We start from the raw sequence: 21,733 nt of genomic DNA, 5'->3' as shown, positions 1-21,733 counted from the left end.
GTGTTAAAACTCATTAATGTTCTGTTGAAGCTGGGCAGGAAAGGGGGGTTTCGGGGAACAAAGCACATCAAATAGAGAACTAATCAAGCAAATTAATGTATGCAGCAGGCTCTCTCCCAGGCTTGCGGAAATATTCATTTGTTACCTATATAAGCTATAATTACATAAAACGCAAGCGATTGCGGGATGGAGTGTGATTTAAGGGTTGAGAGAGCAAACGTAATAACAGTAGCGTGATCCTAATAGCCGCCATCACTCTAATAATGCTGGCCCCTGGCGAATGCTCTCATTTAGGGATCTCAGAGCATGTTAGCCACATTAATTAATCCTCTAGCCCTAAATCTTCGAGGGTTGGTAGAACCATTAGCCTCTCTCACCTTAGGTGAGAGCAAAGGACAACAGAGCTGGGAAACTGAGGAAAGGCTGTGAAATCCTACATCTTACCCTAGTCCCCTGCCTCCGTGTCTAAGTCAGCTCTAAGCCTGGAGCCAGTTCTATACTGGGAACTTGTGCGCCTGGTTCTGGGATGTTTGAATGAGGAGAATGGATGGCCATCTTTAGGTACCAAAATTATTTAACCCTTCAGCCAACATTTCTTTGGCGGGCAAATCCCATCAGACTCAGGGGAGCCTCTCCCAAGGGTCCCCCAAAGATCTTGCCTGATTCTTCAAGTCCTAGAGAGGCAGGGGGTTGATTCCTTGGGTCCCCTCGGCTTCTCCTTTGTGTCACCCAGGACCATTTTCTGATAAGAACCCTATTGACTATGATGCTGTTTCTTCAGTATCTTATGGTCCCAGCTGATGGAGACTGCAGGTGCTCCTCTGAGTCTCAGACTGTCTTCCCCAAAGTTAGCAGTCACTGGGTTTTGTGTTTCCAAGATGGACCCTGGGGGTGCTCCCTAAGCCAGCTGGTCTTCCAGAACGTGAAAGTCCTGGCTCTCATCTATCCAGTTGTCCCCACAGCCCACTCAGGTTAGTCATTCATCTGGATGTCACTTCCTGTTTTCTGAAGAAGCCAAACAAGGACTCGGTTGTCTTTGTTCCGGTAGCATGAGAAGGCGCCATACTTGCCCATGCAGAAGCACTTTCTGACAATGCCTGATGCTTCTCCCTCCGTGTCTCCTGTTTTCCCTTCATCGCCAGCAGTTGCATGAGGCCAGACTCGGCCCCTCCTACTGTCTTTCTGCTAGGGATGGACTGACTCCAGGGTTTTGCTAGCAAGCACCATATCCCCGAGCCCTGTCTCTATCTCTCAGCCTGCCTCTGGCTGTGTGATTTCTGGCAGACACCATTCAGCTTTAGTTCTTAGCTCCCAGGCCACAGATGAAGGGACAAGGAGCTATTTCTCCGATCCCAAGGGTAGCAACTGTGGAGGCCTCATTGCCCATGGCCAGCCTACTCCTGCCTCAGGAAATGAATCCCTGCTTCTTCTGGACAGGGGTGGCTTCTAGACCCTCAAGGAAATTCCCTTGAGGGAGCAGCTATTCCCCAACCTCTCTGACTTGGGGTATGTCAGTCAGCTCAGGAGTCTACCAGTGCTCCAACTCTACCCCTCCTCTCAGCTACCAAAATGAGGTCTTCTGCTATTCACACAGCTGACCACACCGCTTTGAACTTCTCTCTTTCCACCCCCACCGTGTGTGTGTGTGTGTGTGTGTGTGTGTGTGTGTGTGTGTGCACTAGAACTATATAGTCCAGGTATCCTAGGCTGGCACTAGAACTATATAGCCCAGGCTGGCCTCCAACTCATCACTTCCTGATCAACTATAAAGCCACACACAAACCCCTCAGAAACAAAAACATAAAACAATACAAAAAAAAAAAAATGAAAATGTGCAACCAATCAGACAGTAACAAGAAAGGGAAAAAACCCCACGAAAGTAGAAAGAACCGCACCTTACAAACTGCTGTGGTTTGAGCGTAGTATGTCCCTGAGTGACTGAGGTGTTGAGTGTTTGATTCCCAGCTGGTAAAACTGTTTGGGAGATAGAACTGGCCAACCACATCTCTGTCCATACACAGGAAACATAGACAGAGAACAGGAAGTGACGTGAAGCTAATAAACCCTCAAAGCCCACCCGTAATGAACAAGGCTCCACCTCCTAAAGGTTCCATAACCTTCTCAGACAGCACCACCGACTGGAGACTGGGTGTTAAAATACATTTCTCACCAAATCACTGTACCCACTCAGCGACTGGCCAACTACCAAATCCTGGATTTTTTCCCAAGTCTCCAGTCTGAACCAACCCAACAACCCAACCTGACCCCACCACACATATCCTCTTGGATTGCAGGCAGATCCCAAGCCCAAAAGTTTAGGGTTATGCCTTCTCTCATCTTGAGGCCACCAGCCATGAACAACTGGTATTTGAAACATACCTGGTTCTCACTGAGACCCCTGTTAAGTGTTAAACATGCCCGACTATAAGTTTTAGTATGAAAAGAAAGAACATAAAACGTCTCAGTAATTTTTATATAAATTATATGGCTAATTAATTTATAATTAATTAATAAATATCATTAGCTATAATAGCTAATGGTATTTTAGCTATACTGGGTTAAATAAAATGTATTGATTTTACTGGCTTCCTTTTCATCTTAAGATAGATACTAAAGGATTTTGAGTTATGTAAATAGTTTGTTTTGTGCTTCTCTTGAGCATTGAACTAAAAACTCAGAATTCTGTTGACTCTGGACCACTTACTTGCTGGGCATCTCAGAAGGCATAGCCTCTTCTCTGGGCTCAGTTTCCTTGAAGAGATGTTAAGGGGCTGTGTGTATCTCTCAGTCCTCTTGAGGTCCTTGCCAGGGGATTGTCCCCTTTATCCCAGATTAAATCCCACCCCCCACTTTGTATTTCCATCTTCAGCACTTGAAATGCCTGCTATTCAAGTGTGCCTCTGCCTGAGAGCTCATAGCTCTGCAGATGGTATCCCTAGTCTGTCATTGTTTGGGGGACAAGAAGGTATGCCACTCAAGAACAAAACCCCGTGACATCCAAGGACCTGCATTCCCTAGCCATCTCACCCTCGAGAGGTCTCTTGAGGAAAGGTACCCTGTGCATTCAACTTCTCCATCATTGCCAAAGGGCAAGGGGACCACTCATCTTCCGTGGCTGGGACCAGAGTTCAGCTCACCTCTATGTTATCTGACTCCCAAGGACAGAATCAATGAGGTTCCACCAGACCCGTTCAGTTTTCTCAGTCGGCAGATGCCCCTCTCACCCACCTTGGTTCACTGGACTATTTGGGCCTTTCTGCTGCTCTCCAACCCTTCTCCATCTTTGATGGATACCTGGGGACACTTGGCCTAGAACGACATTCACTAGTCCTGCTTGTTGAGTGCTGAGTGTGTGCCAGGCACGGCACTTTTCCATGCATATCTCAATGAACTCTTTCACTACCCCTGCGGGGTAGGTTGTAGGACCACCCCTAGCCTACCACAGAGGAAGCTTAGAAAAGAGGAAGCCGAGGCTTAGAGATTTGCAGTAATTTGCCTGAAATTATAAACAGGGGAGCGGGGAGGGCAAAACTGGGACTCAGGCCTGATTAGACTCCAAAAGTGCATGCTGAAAATGCATTAATGTTGTCAAGCGTATCTTTGAAACTTGAAATTCTATGAGTGGTGCACACATCTGCCTTCTAAAAACCGAACAAACCACCTGTGAAAGTGCCCCTCTTCCATCCTCTTCCTGCCAACCCCTTGCCAAAATCTTCCGAGGGTAACCGCTGCCTATGAATTTTACTTTGTTTTGTAACATTGGGGGTTGGACCCACAGCCTCACACATGCTAGGTAAACACTCAACCACCCAGCAACAACCTCAGCCCTGCCTATGCATTTATGAGATAGATAGACTCGCAGACCAACATTTAGATCTTTGTGTTTTCTGTTTGTTACACATGCAACGTCATGCTATACACATTGTTTCCACGTGTTCCTCCCCTCCCCTCACTCGCGTCTTAAAGCTCTTTCTACATTAGCAGGTATGGATTTACTTAGACATTGTCGCCTACAAGCTTAGCATGTTCTTCTAACAGCGATCTACATTCCCAGCCCATTTTAAAAACAATTCTAATTTATTATTATTAGTGTGTGTGTGTGTGTGTGTATGAGACACGGGGTTGGGTGGAGTGTGTCGCAATGCTAATGTGAAGGTCAAGGACAATTTTGTAGAACTGGTTCTCGTCTACATTTATGTGGGTTCTGGGGATCAAACCTAGGCAGCAAGGCTTGCTTGGCAAGCACCTTTACCCACTGAGCCATCTTGCTGCCTGCCTCCGTTATATTTTAGTAGCTGTAGAATATTAGACCAGGCACCATCAATTTCTCTCACATTGCATGGACGTCCTTATCAGCCCTGCATCCTTCTCCAGCTTTGCACATATTTGTAGCTCTGCTGCGGGATGGATGCCTGTGCCAGCTGGGCCATGAGGGTTGTCGCATTTACATTTTGATCAACATGGATGTGTTGCCTTTTGAAAAGGCCTCTGCTGCTTCTTCCCCCATCACTCCGTGAGATGCCAATCTTCTTACATCCTCAGCAGATGTAGGAATCCCCACTAATCTCCCCGCACTACTTTCCTGTCTTAGGATCCTCATACCTTAAATTCCCTGCTATCTGGCCGCTGTGACCGCACCATTTTCCTATATGGGGGTCCATCCCTCTGGATGACACGTTGTCCCCTACAGTGAGATCTGGAGATGTCACCAGTCGCCCCTGTTTAATATTTATTGGGATCCTGCTGTGTGCTGGGCCCACACAGCCACCAAGACCTTTGGGAAGAAAACATGCAGCGATTTGAAAGGCACAGATTACTTAATAAAAAGCGACAGCCCCATCAGAGGCCACAGGGGCGCCGCTGTTTCCCTGGACGTCTGTACGCTCCTGGTGAAGCAGGTGGGGGTGTGTCTCCCCTCTGAGAAGCCACATTAAGACGGCAGCTGGTCTCCTACACGACGTCTGTGCGATTCGATGGAGCTCATCACTTTCCGGTCTATGAGCAATTAAATTGCACCAGGAAGCCTTGTATCCTTATATCATCCCCTAACGACTCGGGCTGCGGGGGGTGGATGCAAAGAGCCCACATCCGTGTACAACTGGCAAAGTCTCACCTTGTTTCAAGGGCCAAACGTTCAGTGCAGTACCGATTTGTCCCCCTGCCAAGACCAGAAAGCAACTGGCTTTGTCCCTGCACCTCTGGAATTAGGCATCCTTTGAACAGCTTGCAGATACGGCTACTTTTTTTTTTCTCTCTCTCTTTCTCTGACTCTGATACCTTCAAGCCAGCCCACTCTCACTCCTGCTCCCCCCACCCCACCCTAAAGACTTTTGTTTCTCGAGTCCCATCCCAGGGCCTGTCAGATTGTATTTTTTATTGCATGGAGACAAAAAGCCATCTGGAGCCCCTGGTCTCCGCTGTCAGGGACTGCCATTCCCAGGGTCTCCTGCCAGGCCCCCCAATTAAGAGTCACCCCCCACCAGCCCTCATTCTTTATTTTTTAACCCCTCCCCGCCCCCTTCTCGGAGCTGGTGCCTTTGTCCCTCTGTTCTCCTCGCCCTGTCACTGAGGTCCGGCTACCTTGTCTTGGTGGAACAATGCAGACTGTCAGCTTTTATTAAGCGAGCCGAGGAAAGCACCACGATTTCAGGTGACTGAACGCTTACAAATTCTTCCTTTGATTCCACCAGCCCCGAGTCTCTTCCCGGGTTGCCAATAGGCTTATTTTGGGTTGTAACTATTCTTCTCTGCCTTTCTTCTCTTCACACCGACCGCTCCAAAACGAAGCGGCAGGGTGAGTGCTTTGGCAAGCTCATTGAGCCAAGGACACAACACAGGTGAGGACTAGTTGCAACAGCCCTGTTGGGGTGCAGGTCCCCGAATGTCTAGAGGGATGGAGGGATCTGAAACGAAACAGAAGCTGCCTCCCCCACTCCAGTCTGGGCGAGGTCCCAGTCTTGTGTTTGTAGCTAAGGATCCATGCCCACGTGAGCATGTCCGTGTTGCTGCTACTCCCGAGATCTTTTGAATCCAGGTGTGCAAAGAAATGGCCCCAAGTAAGGCACATAAAACTCTGCTCATGGGCATGACATTGCTGGGTGTGAAGTGAGCTCCCCCCCACTCCTCATGCCCAGATGGGGCAGGGTGCAGGAGGGAAAAGAGAGTGTCCCTGTTAGGCGTATAGGAAGCCAGGGCATTAGACATCAAGTCCCGGTATAGGTTTCAAGCCGTTAAGTGTGGACCCTGCCCCATGGGAGCTATGTGGCTCAGGGCCAGAATGGTCTCATTTGAAAAGGGCTGCATCCATTTCAAAGAGCCTCGTAGGAAGACTGAATGAAGAGGTGGGCAGAAGGCTTAGCGCACCACACTCAGGCCACAGGGAATGCTCAACCACTGGTTACTATCTCTCATCAGGCTCAGGGGTTCAGGCTTCCTCTCCCCCGCCCCCACCTTAAATCCTGCTCGAGAGTGATATCTAATCCATTGTGCCTTCCTGAGAGAGGGTGCACATTCTCAGGGACCAGTTCCCCAACGGGAAGATGGGGCTGAGATCCTCACTGGACCATGCAAAATGTGTGCTCTAAACCCATCCCTCTTTGGATGGCGTCAGGTTGCCAAAAGATCAGTAAATCCAAAATAGTGTTGTCAACCAGAACTCAGCCAGGCTTCCAACTTTGGACTCCAGATCAGCTCCAAGGAGGAGGGCAAACTCATTTAAATAGTCTAACAATTGGCCCTTAGATCAGAGGCCTGACAGAAGCATAAAGCATGAACGTATTCATTATTCTCTCCTTTTAGCTGACGTGAACCTGCATTTGGCTTTGAGCTGATTCGTGGCCGACACTTGACAAGGGACTCCATACGAGAGTCACTCACTGAATGTCTGTCCATAGATGAACCCCCGCCTTGCTCTCTTAGACATTGCTTTGGTGGGTGGAGCAAGCTCACAGTTCCTGATCACATACACTTCCCATTTAATTCTCCAAAGTCCTGCGAAGTAGGTTTTATCACCCTCATTTCACACAAGAATAAGTGGAGACTCAGAGAGTTTAAGAAACTTAACCCAAGGCCTTGGAGCCAAGTGGCGAGTCAGAATCTGTCCTGAAGTCTATCAAAGCACCAAATCCGGGCCTGTCACTCCATGCTATTACCTCCAGCCAGCAGCCTTTAATTAATCACCTACTAAAGGCAGGCATGATGCCTGTCAAGTTTTGCCAACAGTTAATATGACTCCATTTTCACAAATGATCAACCAGCCTGACCATGATGCTACGTGCAGGATTCCCCCCACCCCAGATGCCAGAATTGCTTTGAGGTCCCACCTCCCACTAATGATCAGAAGCTGCCTTGGGGAACAATCCTTTTTAAAAATGAAGCTGTCTCAGACTTGCAATGGCCAAACACGGTCAGAGTTGTCTCACAAATCTTGCTTCAAGGAGCACAGGGCGGATGTGTGACACCCTGTAGCCGACGCTGCTCCTGCTGCTGAATTATTTGGGGGCCCAGAGGCCTGTGTGACTCTGCTCTGAAATAAAACAAGGAACTTTCCTTGTTTCCCGTGAAATCACAGGAGGGAAACAAGAAGGTCTGCACGGGCCTTGGGAAGTGATTAAAGGGACCCAGGCCTGTAAGGAAGTACGGATTTTCACACACTCCTGCCTGCCATAGAAAATACCTTCTCCCCCATCTTTGGACCTTATGTTAATTGCTCTTAAAATTAGATAGCTGGACCAGAATGCTTCCTTTCCCCATCCTTTTCTCACTCCAGACTTGCAGTACTAGACATGAACCCAGGGCCTCACATGTAATAAATAATTGGTATGCTACAAAGCCAGATCCTTAGCCCTTTCTTACTTTATTTTGAGACAGGCTCTTGTCATATAGCCCAGGCTGACCTCGAACCCTGGACCTTCCTGTCTTTGCTTTCAGAGTACTGCGGTTACAGGCATAAACCTGCATGCTCAGCCTGAATCAGAACAATTTCTGAGATTCTGTTATTATGTGTGTGTGTGTGTGTGTGCATATCTATGTCTATGCATGTGTGTATACACACATGTGTGCACATGCTCAGATGCTTGGGTGAGCAAGCACATATGTAGAGACCAGAGGTGGGTGTTGGGATCTTCCTCAGTTTCATTGCTTCCAACTTATCTTTTGAGACAGTACCTCCCAATCAAAACCGGAACTCACCAGTATGTCTACTGTCTCTAGTCAGCTTGCTTTGGGGATCCCTAGTCTCTGCCTTCCGAGGCTGGGTATGCAGGCAGGCCACCATGCCTATTTGGTGCTTTGCGTGGTTTCTGGAGATCTGAACGCTGGTCCCCGCCCCCCAACACACACTTGGACAGCAAGTCTTTCAACCATTGAGCAATCCCCAGCTAAGGCTCTTTCCCTGTTCTGTGCCGTTTTTGATCTTCACAGCCATCTCCCTAGGGACATATTATGTCCATTTTAAAACGAAGCTCAGTGATCTGTCTGAGGTCACAGAACTAGTAAGTGGCCGAGCCAGGCTTTGGAAAGAAACGATGGCTCCCCAGGCCCAGAACTTTGCTGTGGCCAACCTGGTGATACACTTACATCTTGCTCTCAGCAAAACTCTAAGGGAAAGACCACAGAATAGCCCCCCTGTCCCACTGCCCTAGGCTTATAGAGATCTCTACACACTGAAAATCACTCGGAGTTAGTTTGCCAAGTGAGAAAATGAAATGAATACAGCATCAGAGGCAGGGCCACCAGCCACCAGACCTGTCTAATCTGTCCCTTCTCTTAGTTCACAGCCCCATTTAGAGGTGAGACCTTTCAGGACCTACATGAAGGGTTGGCGTCTAGACTTCCCTACTAATTCTTACCACTTTTGTTGCCCTTAAATGAGTGACCCTGCCGATGGCTCCTGTCTGGGCTCCTATGTTCAGAGCTGGAACAGACAGGTCTGTGCTGGAAGTCTGAGCCGTGTTCTCAGACTGGCCCCACCTCTCTTTAGTCATATGACTGCTATAGTCATTAGTTTCTCTGAACTGAGACAGATTAAATCAGTGTCACAAACTTCAGGCCCAATGTCAAATGGAATGGATCATAGGTCTTGTTTAATATGAATGGTGTGAATGGTGTGAATGGTGTGTCTTGTGTGTGTGTGGGGGGGGGTCATCTAAACTGCCAACACTTAAAGAGTATTCACATAAAACCCTAACTGTCCCAAACCTCACACACCCTGACTGATTGACAGGCTGGAATTCCCATCCTACGCTTCATCAGGGAGCAGCAGCCAAGATGGACGGGCCTCTGTTGCTCTTTTTCTGGAGCCCCGCCTCTGTGTTAAGCTTTGCTCTGGATTCCTGTTCTCGATCTGGAAGGCACCTACGTAGTGATTCTACGGTCACTAGGTCCTGTACCTGGCTAGTTTGGATGTTTCCTATGCTCTGGGCCTCACCTTGAACTGGCTCAGTAGTGGCAGAGTGACTGTGGGTGGAATGGAGAGCTGGGTTCCGGTATTGCTCTGCAGCCACGGTCTGCTTGGTAGGAGGCTACTGGTTGTTGGAAAGTTGGGAGAAAGCTTTGAAGCCTTTCATTCTTTTTTTAACTCCAGGTCCATACTGGGCCTCGGACTCTAGAGGTGTGGCTCTCAACCTTCCTAATGCTGTGACCCTTTAATATAGTTCCTCATGTCGTGGTGACCCTCAACCAGAAAATTATTTTTGTTGCCACTTTCATAACTGCAATTTTGCAACTGCTATGAATCATAATGTAGATATTTTTGGAGATAGAGGTTTGCCAAAGGGCTCATGACCCACAGGCTAAGAACCACTGCCCTAGAAGGAGGCCAGGGGTACCGGTGCAAATCCTCGCTTCCTTGTGGATGCTGGATGCTGCTGCCTGTTTATTTTCACAGAGCCCCTCTGTGATTCTCTGTGAGAAGCAGAAGAACCTCTGCTTCTCAGAGATTAATTGTTGCCAAATACAACTTATTTTCTAATCCTTTCAGGCCCCATTTAATCCTTCTGCTTTATTTTATCTATTTTTTTATAAAGTCACTGAGGCTTTTTAAAAATTTTGTTTTATGGATTTGCCAATGATTGTCCGGCTTTACAAATTGGATTCTTAAAGCTGATTCTCTGAAGAAAAGGATGCAGTGTGACAAGACAAGAAACAGCTCATCCTCAAACCAGGAGGATAAATAATAATAATAAAAAAAAAAGTACCAGCAACCCCATTCTCCAGCCTTCCTGTGACTCACAGGGTGTCTCAGTTGTCACCGATAATCTAATCTCTCTATGATAGGTGAGGAACAGGACAATGGCGACCCAGCCAGGCTGCGGGTGTGATAGGCCTCTGATTAATAGGACTGTCCAATAAGCCCCCACCCCCAGGAAGATGATTAACGACGTTTGATGTGAACTCTGGCCTCCCCCAGTGGGAAGAGGGAGGACCGAGATCTGCTCACACAGAAAGGCGCGTCCTGAAGGGTTGATTGATTTCTAAGGCTTTGTTCCCGCGAGGCTGTGTCCAGGGAGGGGCCTGGTACCCTTGTTGTGCATGGACTCTGGCAAGAGCTCAGCCTGGCTGGACCCTGTGAATACTTCTCCTAGAGACCAGCCTTTTCATTGCCCTGGAGCCCTGGAATGCTCAAGTGAGGCAGCCTTAACCACTGCTGCTGAATTGATGTCCCCAGCTAGTGCGGCCATTGTAACTTCTCTCAACCATGATGCAGGGAACCCAACAAGGCATGCTGCAAGAGACAGGTTTGGCTTGTGAGCCCTCCTAAGCTAGCCATTCCATCTTGTGTATTTACAGGGTATAGGCTGGGTGGAAGTGCCTGGTCTTTGGCAAAAGAGTGTGGGGCTCCAGTTTATATGCCCTCAGCAGAGGAAGTAGGGGGAAGAGAGGGCTCGAGGATGGGCCTCTAGCTGGCTCCCTTATGACATTCAGAGGGTAGGGGAGGCAGCCCACCTGACCTCAGGGAGTGACCGTAGACACTGTTGGGTCAGAAACTCGGCTGTTGTTGAAATAATACATCAGACAAGAAGCAACTTAAGGGGTGAGAGTTGATTTCAGCTCACAGAAACGTCACAGTAAGGAAGGCTTGGAGGCAGGAGAATGGCGGGGGGGGGGGGGAGCGTCTGAAACCAAGAAACAGAAAGATGAACGCTGGAGTTCAGGTCTCTGTTTATTCAGTCTCGGACCCCATACCACAACAGAGACAGGTTAACGTTTCTGGATCTACCGTCACAAACCTGCTCAGAAGCGTGTTTCCATGGTGATTCTACATCCAAACAAGTTGACAGTGCCAATTAATTATCACAACCACCTCAAACTTGGCTGGTGGGGCCTTCTTAGCTTAGCTTTCTGGAAATTTTTCCAAATTTTCTCCCTTTATGAAGGCCAGAAGATAGCTTTGAATGTTTCTTTCTGGTTATTGGCTTTTTTTCCTTTTCTTTTAAAAATGATGTATTTAAGTTTTAAAAAACATTTTAATTCTGTATCTGTGTGGGTGGCTATGTGCACATGAGTGCAGGAACTCTTGGAGGCCAGAAGAGGGCACCAGACTCTGTGGAGCTGCCTGTGACATTACAGGCACTACAGACACCTGACATGGGTTTTAGAAACCAAACTCAGGTCCTCTGCAGAGAACCATGTACCGAGCCGTCATATTGCCCCAGTTTTGCTTATTTTTACTTCGGTGTGTGTGACTTCTGGTGCCCACAGAGGCCAGAGAAGAGTGCTAGACACCCTGGTGCTGGAGTTACAGGCAGACGTGAGCCACAAGGCATGGATGAGAGAAACAAGCACTCTTCACCACTGAGCCATCTCTCCAGTCCCCTCACATTTATCTATCTATCTATCTATCTATCTATCTATCTATCTATCTATCTATCTATCCATCTATTTATTGTGTGTGTGTGTGTGTGTGTGTGTGTGTGTGTGTATGCCTGCCTGTGTGCACATGCATGTGTTCATGTGTATGTTGTCTCAGAGCCTGTATGAAGTCCAGGGAATCTTGTTGGGGCCTCCATGCTATATACTGCAGACCATGGTCTCACAAGACTCTGGGCATTTCACCTGTCTCCACCTCCCATCCTGTGTAGGAGTGCTGGGATTACAGATATATGCCATATCTAGCTTTTAAAAGTTTGTGTGTGTGTGACAGTATTTCTCAGCAGCTTTGGAGCCTATCCTGGAACTCATTCTGTAGACCAGGCTGGTTTTGAACTCACAAAGATCTACTTGTCTCTTTCCCAAATGCTGATATTAAAGGCATGAACCACCACCACCTGACTTAAAAGATTTTTTAAAAATTGTTAATTTTGTTGCTGAAGAGATGCCTCAGGGGTTAAGTGCACTTGTTTCCTTGCGGAGGACATGAATCTGACTCACACCACCCATATGGTGGTTCATAATCATTCATAACTCCACTCTTCCCGGGGATCTGATGTTCTCTTCCGACCTCTGCAGGTACCAAACATTCACATGGTACACAAACATACAAGCAGGCAGCATACTCACATATAAAACAAAATGATAAATCTTTTAAAATAAAGCAAAAAATGAGATGATATTTTTAAATAATTGGTTTATTAAAGTGTTTGCGTGGTATGCCTACTTGTATGGGCACCACAAGGGTGCAGTATCTACCAAGGCCAGTAGAAGGCATTAGGTCTTCTGGAACTGGAATTATTGATGGTAGTGAGCCTCTATGTGGATATTAAGAACCAACCACAGGTCCTCTGCTAAAGCAGTAAGTGTTCTTAGCCCCTGAGCCATTTCTTCAGCCCCCATATCTGTCCTCAGCTTTTACCATCTTTCAGACCCCATCACACCCTTAGTACAGTTTTCCTACAGAGAAAAACCATTTGGGGTTTCCATCTTGGCTGTGACAATCGCCTAATGATGAAAGCCAACAACAATGATACACAAGACCAACCGAGTGTCCAGACCAGCGGCTGTCTGAGAGCCGGAGGTGTGTCTGTCTGTAGGTCCGAGTACAACCTGAAATGCAGTCAGTGTTCCAAGGATTGGAGAGGCGGCTGGGGTTTGCCTTCTGAGAGATGAGATCAAACCCAGACCTATAACAGCAGGAATTAGAGATGCTCAAACCCCTGACGAGAGAGGAGAGGCAGGAATCTGGCTTAGGCCTCACCTCTGACAATATTCTGCTAAACCACCGGCTGCCTTCCACATGCCAAGCTTCAGCTGACAGAGCGGCATCCTGAACCATCCCTCGGGACTGCTAGTCAACAGTCACAGTTGACACTACCGCCGGCTTGGATTCCACAGCAGAAGTGGCGCCATGGTTTAAATATTTTATGGCTTTTTAGTCTTATTGGCTAAGTCTGAATGGAAGATGAGCAAATTGAAGCTGCTGCCTCAAGGTTCATGAACCTCATTTATCTGGGCCAGAGAGCCTTGCTGGACACTCCTGGCCTGGTGGCTGGGAAGCTGTGAGAAGGTGATCTATGGAACGGCCTGTGCCTAGCACATTGAGAAGACATCAACTGTTGGAAGGCCTATGGCTGTGTTTGTTTGAGGCAGAGTCTTGCGTATCCCGGGCCTGCCTTGAACTCTTTGTGTTGCCAAGGGTGAACTCGAACTCCTAACCATCCTGTTTCTTCTACCCCAGGCCTAGGATTACAGGCCTGTGCTACCAAGCCTGGCAGGTTGTCATTTATTTTGATTAACTTATCATCCATTCTGTGATGCTCACTGTCCAATCATTTAACAGTGTTCCTTCTGCAAAGAAATCATTTCAGGGCATATGTGGAATGCTGAACATTCTGCAAGAGAGTATCCAAAAGCTGACGTGCAATAGAGGATGCTTATCATTCTGTATATATGTACACATGCATGTGTGTGTGTGTGTGTGTGTGTGTGTGTGTGTGTGTGTGTGTGTATGAAGGCCAGAAGGCAGCCTTGGGTGTCGTCATTTAGGAGTTGACTACTTCCTACTTTTTCGTTTTGAGACAGAGTCTCTCTTTGGCTTGGAACTCATCAAAGAGGTGGCTAGTCTGGCTGGCCAGCAAGCCCGAGTGATCCTCCTGTCTCTGCCTCCACAACACTGGGATCTCAGCATACATTGCCACACCTGTTTCTTTTCTTTTTTTCTTTTCTATGTGCATTCTGGGGATCACACTCAGGTCCTCATGCACTGAAGACCATTTTACCAACTGAGCCTTAGTCTTTGATTACTTCGTGTATGGCTGTGATGAAATACTGGACAAAGGCAACATCAGGAAAGAAGGGTCTGCTTTGACTCACTATTCCAGGGTGGCCGTCATAGTGAGGAAACAGGAGGTCACAGTGTGTTCATGGTAGAGATGATGATAATGCTCACCTCGCTTATCCCTCTGTGTTTGGTTCAGGACCCTTGCTTACCCACATCCAGAGCGACCCTTCCCTCTTCAGTGAACTCTGGAAACACCCTCGCAGATGTGCCCAGAACTGTGTCTCCTAGGTGGCTCTAAATGCTATCAAGCTGACAACCATTTTGACTCTGCTCTACCAAAAACCTCTTGATTTATTTTCTTGGAGGTGACCCCTAGGCCTGAACGATATTTAACAATATCCTAAGATAATTCCAATGTGTCCCAAAGTTTAAGGCTCTCTGGGATTACATTTCCATGAAGCCAAAGGTTGACATGTACAGACCCCACTAATATGAGCAGGAGAGAAACGTGGAGGAAGAGATGTAGGTACAACTTAACACCAGAGTCTAATTGAACCCCCGAGCCTCATGTTTCTGGGGATCTTTGAATCTCATCCCCAGCTTCTTTCTTGCTCCCTTTGCCAGAAAAGATAGACTAACTCAACGTCCCCTCCTCTGGACGGTTGGACACCCTCCAGCCATTTCTTTCAAAGCCGCTCATCACAGTCTGGGATGTTGAGCTACAGAGTCCACTGTCAGGGTAGATTGGAAATCCCCACAGAATAGAAGCCCCATTCAGGCTCAGCTATATTTGGATTCAATAGACTGAATGAGTGAATGAATGAATGAATGAATGAATGAGGAAGCTGCACTGTTGTTGTTTTTTTTTTTTCTGAGACACTGTTTTCATGTAGTTCGTTTGAATTGGCCTTTAATCCAGTATGTAACTGAGTGAACTTGAACTTCTGATTCTTCAGCTTCTGCCTTTCTGTACTCCTGAACAACCCATAGATAAATTCTGACCACTAGGAAACCCAGGACAACTCTTAAACGAGCCAATGGCTGAAGGGCCTAGGAACCTCTCGCTGCGGGACTGTGGGCGAAGCTGGGCAGGAGTGGGAGTGGGGCCAAGCTCCTCCCTAAGACGCTAAGACACTGTACTCATCTCCCAGGCCCAGGCCCGGGCGGTGGGAGCCGTGCGCGCGCAGGGTACCCAGTAACTTTCCTACGTTAGGGCTCATTACTCATCATTAGGAGTCCCGGTGTCTGGAGTTTTCCAGGTTATCAAAGCTGTTCCGTCTGGAGCGGCCAGCAGGCCCAGATTCCTGTCACCAGTCATCTCCTGCCTTGCCAGGCAAACAGTTGAGTAACCCAGGAAAGAGGGGATTTGGTTTTTAAAGTCATATAATTCAGCCTGACAGCAAGCGCAAGCGGTAGCTCTGGCCCCCAGAATGCGGCTCCGGGCTTTCTTGGCAGTGGAGTTGATGGGCGCCCCGCCCCTTTGCTCCCCTGGGGAGAGCAGGGAGTGGTCAGAGCCATGGTCGGCTGGGTGGGGTACCTCTCACCTCCTCCTCCAACTCTGCGAAAATAGCTTCCAGGCGCATCCCTGCGGGTTGCTTCTCCAGATCCTGAACACTTTCTGTTTTTTTTTTCTTTCTATTTTTGTCACAGGTGGGGTTCAGAATCCAGCTTGCTTCCCCAGACCTAGATTCCTCAGTGCTCCAAAGTCCACATCATTGTATAGAAAATGCAGCGCAGGCTAAACTCGGGTCAGAGCGTGGCCTGGACGCTCCTGGATGTTTTTTTTGACATTTTAGTATGAACCGTGAACGCCCTCGATGATGGAAAAGCAGTTTTAAACGGTGTTTTAAACAATGTGCAAACGTGGCATTTCCTGATTAAGAAGTTTGTGTGAAAATTCTGACCTAAAAAGAAATTTTTTTTTCTGACTTTGCACAAAAAATTTGCTCATCCTTGCCCTGAGTGATGCAGACTCTACCCCTCTTCCTCGGCAGCGAGCAAAGACTGAAGCAGGATCACACTTGGGAAGACGCAGAGTCCTGGGAAACGGAAGTAACTTGGAGAATGGCGTCACCCATAGAGGAAAGGATGGGAAGACCTTTCCTCAAGGCCTGCCTGAGCTACAGAGGAAGTTCAAGATCAGTTGAGTTACTTAGTGAGATCCTGTTTCAAAATAAAAAGTTAGAGAAGGGAAGGAGAAGAGTGTGGCCAGGGAGATGGCTCAGTTGGCAATGTGCTTGCTTTTGCCTTGCAAGCCTGAGAACCTAGTTCGATCCCAAGCCTCTATGTAAAAAAAAGCTGAGGAGCCAGAGACAGGAAGATTCTTGGAGCTCACTGGGCAGCCAACATGGCCTCCTTGGTGAGGCGCAGGCCAGTGAAAGACCCTGCAGCCCCAAACAAGGTGGGAAGCTCCTGAGGAATGACACCAGCGTCCTCTGGCTTCCACAGGCACTCATGTATGTGTTCCTCCATGTGCCCATCTACCCATGAATGTGCGTGCACACACACACACACACACACACACACACACACACACACCCAAGAAACAGAGAGAGAGAGACAGAGAGAGACAGAGACAGAAAGGTGGAGAAGGAGAAAAGAGAAAGGGCTGGGGATACAGATCAGTGGTATGTGTGAGACCCAGAGTTTAATTCCCATTGCTAGGGCTGGAGAGATGGCTCAGTGGTTAAGAGCACTGGCTGCTCTTCCAGAGGACCTGGGCTTAGTTCCCAGCTCCCAAATGACAGCTCCCAAATGTCTGTAACTTCAGATCCAGGGGATCCAACACCCTCTTCTGGCTTCCAAGGGCCCAGGCACCAACAAGGTAGTGCACAGACATATACACAGGCAAAACAATCATACATGTAAATAATAAAACATAAATAAAATCCCCAGTGCTCCATTAAAAAACCTTTATCAGTTATTAGTCTCACAGCTGTCTTGAGAAAATGAGTATTGGAAATGGGGATAGACCATTATAGCCCCCATACTAGCAGCTGACGTCACACATTGCCAGCATGCTCATGAGACAGAAGTGCTGGTCTGTGGACTCACTACACCTCTCTTCTGAACAGACCTTCTTGCCCAGGCTTCTGTGCCCCCGAGGATGCTGCATCTCAGACATCGTTGCCCCCCAGCCTTCAGGAGCGCCCTCCTGGCAGCTCTACCCTTGCTGGTTGGAGAAGGGCCAGTTCCAGGCTGGTCTGGCCTGCACTACTTCTGTCCAAGGCAGGCTCCTGTGCGTTCAGAGCCAGCTCTCCCCAGCATGTTTTACATATTTTAATTAAAGTGCCGCCCTGGGCTGGCAGGGCCTCTGATAGATGGCTGCAATCCGAGGTGCAGGGCTGCAGTGGTGTGAAACATGGCATCCGAGGAGGCCCTGGTGAATGCGTTGGCTCACACCTCTGGAGGCAGGTCTGCTGCCTTCCGTGAGGGAGGCCAGCTTCAAGCAGGTGCCAGTCACATCCAGATGCAGCTCCGCCGGGGCTCCGAGGCAGGAAGAAGAGGCCGCGGAAATGTACCATGGGTGGGTTCTAAGGACCAGCTGGCTGGTGGGCTCCGGACGAGTCTGATTCTTGCAGAAACACAGCCCCGTGGACACTCCTTAGCAGTGTCAAATTATGACAAATGGCATGGCTAAAAGTTGCTGGGTGGCAGCTGCCGCATCTCAGAGGGAAGCAGGTATTTTTAGCGCCGTGCCTTGGGGGTTATGGCGCTGGGTTAATTAATCATGGTGAACAGTACCCAGTTTTATTCTCCGCCTCATCCCCGCCCCCCACTCCAGTCCTTGTACTCATGGCCCAGCCTGGGACAGCAGCTGCAGAGCTGGAAACTGCTCAGAGCTGCGGCAGCCCCCACGTGGCCCTCACACGCCCAGCAGGAGGGAGACCCTCTTCCCACTCTCCCCAGCTGGGCCTGCCCCTCCCCCATTGCTGCCTCCTGCCACACAGCAAGGTCCAGGTTTCCTTTGGTTCTTCCAGCCCCTTTCCTACCCTACACCCATCCCCTAGAACATTCTCCCCAGTTCTCAGCCTGCATGTCTCATCATCCCCAAAGCTCCACCTTACAAACGCCTCATTCTGCTGAGCCCAAGGGCTTCCTACGATTTCACTCTTTCCTTCAGGGACTTGGTGCCAGTGGCCTTATCTGTTGACGGCTTCCTTCACTGTTTGTCTTCTTGCAACGAAGTGCTGGCTGTCTCAGAGCAGGAGCTTCTGTGACTTGCTCTTTCTCTTGAATTCCTCTTGCCTGGCTCAGAGAACACAGAGTAAGCATGTGGAGGATTGTGCCAAGCATACATATGCATGGATGGAAAACTGGGTAGATGGATGGGTGGAAGGGTGAAAGGGTGAATGGGTGAGTGATGCTTAGGTGGGTAGGCGGAAGCCTGGCTGAAAGAGGTGTTTGTATTGACCTCTCTTAGGCCAGTGTCACCATTATGAGAGGCACAGGACAGGGAATTCTGGGAAAAGAATGGCTAGAAGCCACAGTTGTTCTCTCTTCTAGAAATAGCTTCTCACATGCTCTATGGTAATAACATCTTGCTCTGAAATTCATTTCCCCAGCATTGTTTTCCTTGGAGATGAGGAGAGATAGCCACCACCTGAAAGTTGACATAGGAAGTTCATCTGATGGGGGCTGGAGAGACAGCTCGTGGTTAAGAGCACTGGCTGCTCTTCTAGGGGACCTGGATTCAAGTCCCAGCACCCACGTGGCAGCTAACAACTATCTGTAACTTTAGCTCTGACACCCTCACACCAATGTAAATATTATAAAACTAAATAAATTATTTAAAAAGTTCATTTGAAGGTTAAGTAAGGTCTTTTCTTAACAATACACCTGTTCTTCATGGAAGATACAGCTGGTTGCCTGTTCTTATTGTTTGCTTGTTTATAAATCCCCAGTTGGAAGAAACTCAAAGTGATCCCACTGAGATCAGGATCAAGACTCTCCCCATATCAGGATCAAGTTGTCCACTCTCCCCATATCTATTTAACATAGTTCTTGAGGTCCTAGCTAGAGCAATAAGACAACAAAAGGAGATCAAGGGGATGCAAATCGGAAAAGAAGAAGTCAAACTCTCACTATTTGCTGATGATATGATAGTTTACATAAGCGACCCCAAAAATTCTACCCAAGGAACTTCTACAACTCATAAACACTTTCAGTAATGTAGCAGATATATAAGATTAACTCAAAAAATCAGTAGCCCTCCTTTACACAGATGATAAATGGGCTGAGAAAAAAAATCAAAGAAATATCACCTTCACCCCCCCATAAATAGCATAAAATATCTCAGATAACTCTAACCAAACAGGTGGAAGACTTGTAAGACAAGAACTTTAAATCTTTAGAGAAAGAAATTGAAGAAGACACCAGAAAGTGGAAAGATCTCCCATGCTCTTGGGCAGGTAGAATTAACATAGTAAAAATGGCAATCTTGCCAAAAGCAATCGACAGATTCAATGCAATGTCCATAAAAATCCCTGCGAAATTCTTCACAAACCTTGAAAGAACAATACTCAACTTCATATGGAAAAGCAAAAAACCCAGGATAATCAAAACAATCCTGTACAATAAAAGAACTTCTGGAGGCATCACAATCCCTGACTTCAAACTCTACTATAGAGCTACAGTACTGAAAACAGCCTGGTATTGGTATAAAAACAGACAGGAGGACCAATGAAACTGAATCAAAGACCCAGATATTAATCCACAAACTTTCAAACACCTGATTTTTGACAAATAAACAAAAAATATGAAATGGAAAAAGAAAGCATATTTAACAAACGGTTCTGGCATAACTAGATATCCTCATGAATGGAAACAGATCCATATCTACCACCATGCACAAAACTCAAGTCCAAATGGATCAAAGACCACAACATAAAGCCAGCCACACTGAACCTTACAGAAGAGAAAGTGGGAAGCACACTTGAACGCATTGGCACAGGAGACCACTTCCTAAACATAATCCCAGTAGCACAGACACTGAGAGAAACAATTAATAAATGGAACCTCCTGAAACTGAAAAGCTTCTGTAAAGCAAAGGACACGGTCAACAAGACAAAACGACAGCCTACAGAATGGGAAAAGATCCTCACCAACCCCACATCAGACAGAGGTCTGATCTTCAAAATATACAAAGAACTCAAGAAATTGGTCACCAAAAGAACACATAATCCAATAAAAAAAATGGAGTACAGACCTAAATAGAGAACTCTTAATAGAGGAATCTAAAATGGTTGAAAGACACTTAAGTAAATGTTCAACATCTTTAGTCATCAGAGAAAAGCAAATCAAAACAACTCTGAGATTCCATCTTACACTGTAAGAATGTCCAAGATAAAAAACACTGGTGACAACTTATGCTGGAGAGGTTGTGGGGTAAAGGGAACACTTCTGCATTGCTGGTGGAAATGCAAGCTGGTACAGCCCCTTTGGATATCAGTGTGACGATTTCTCAGAAAATTCGGAAACAACCTTCCTCATGACCCAGCAATACCACTTTTGGGTATATAGCCAAAGGATGCTCAATCGTGCCACAAGGACATGTGATCAACTATGTTCATAGCAGCTTTGTTTGTCATAGCCAGAACCTGGAAACAACCTAAATGGATAAGGAAAATGTGATACATTTACACAATGGAGTACTACACAACAGAAAAAAATAACATCTTGAAATTTGCAGGGAATTGGGTGGATCTAGAAAACATTATATTGAGTGAGGTAACCCAGACCCAGACAAATATCATGTGTACTCACACATAAGTGGTTTTTAAACATAAAGCAAAGAAAATCAGCCTACAAATCACAATCCCAGAGAACCCAGATAACAATGAGGACCCTAAGAGAGACATACATGGATCTAATCTACATGGGAAGCAGAAAAAGACAAGATCTCCTGAGTAAGTTGGGATCATGGGGACCTTGGGAGAGGGCTGAAGGGGAGGGAAGAGGCAGGGAGGGAAGCAGAGAAAAATGTAGAGCTCAATAAAAATCAATTAAAAAAAGCATGAAAAAAACCAAATCCCCAGTTGGTTCTGATATTGGGAGGCCTATGTATCAAGGGAACTGGCTGGAGTCCAACCCAGGCAGAGAGTATGACTGTGAGCCAGCCGTGGGTTAGAAACCCTCTACAGCTGGGTTCTAGCCAACTGTGGATTAGTCAAGGCTGGGCACGCCGTTCTAACAGAACACGAGGCACTTCTGGTCTCTCTGGGTTTTGTGACTTGACAAAGTGGCGACAGGGGAGATAGGAGTGGGTGTCCTTTCTAATTCCCCAAAGGATGAGGGTCTACCCCACTGCCAGAAGTGAAAACACATGGGGGAGGGGGGGAGAAGTGCGGTGGAGGGGGAGGGAAGCTATGCTTTCCATTCCTGAGGTGTCCAGATCGAGAAGAAATGGGTTTTACACTCCGGGTCACACCTTATGCTTAAACTCAGTACCTTTAAGGCCTGCTATCTACTAGCCTCAACCCATTCTGACTGAACTGGAAGCTCATGGGGTGAGACCTGGGTCTCCGTGAAGTCTCCACATCCCTCATGACTCTGTATCATCCTGAGTCACAGGGAAAC

The sequence above is a fragment of the Myodes glareolus genome, chromosome 9, assembly GCF_982192425.1.
Source record: "Myodes glareolus chromosome 9, mMyoGla1.1, whole genome shotgun sequence".
NCBI lineage: Eukaryota > Metazoa > Chordata > Mammalia > Rodentia > Cricetidae > Myodes > Myodes glareolus.
Note: the sequence above shows the minus strand (reverse complement) of the source record.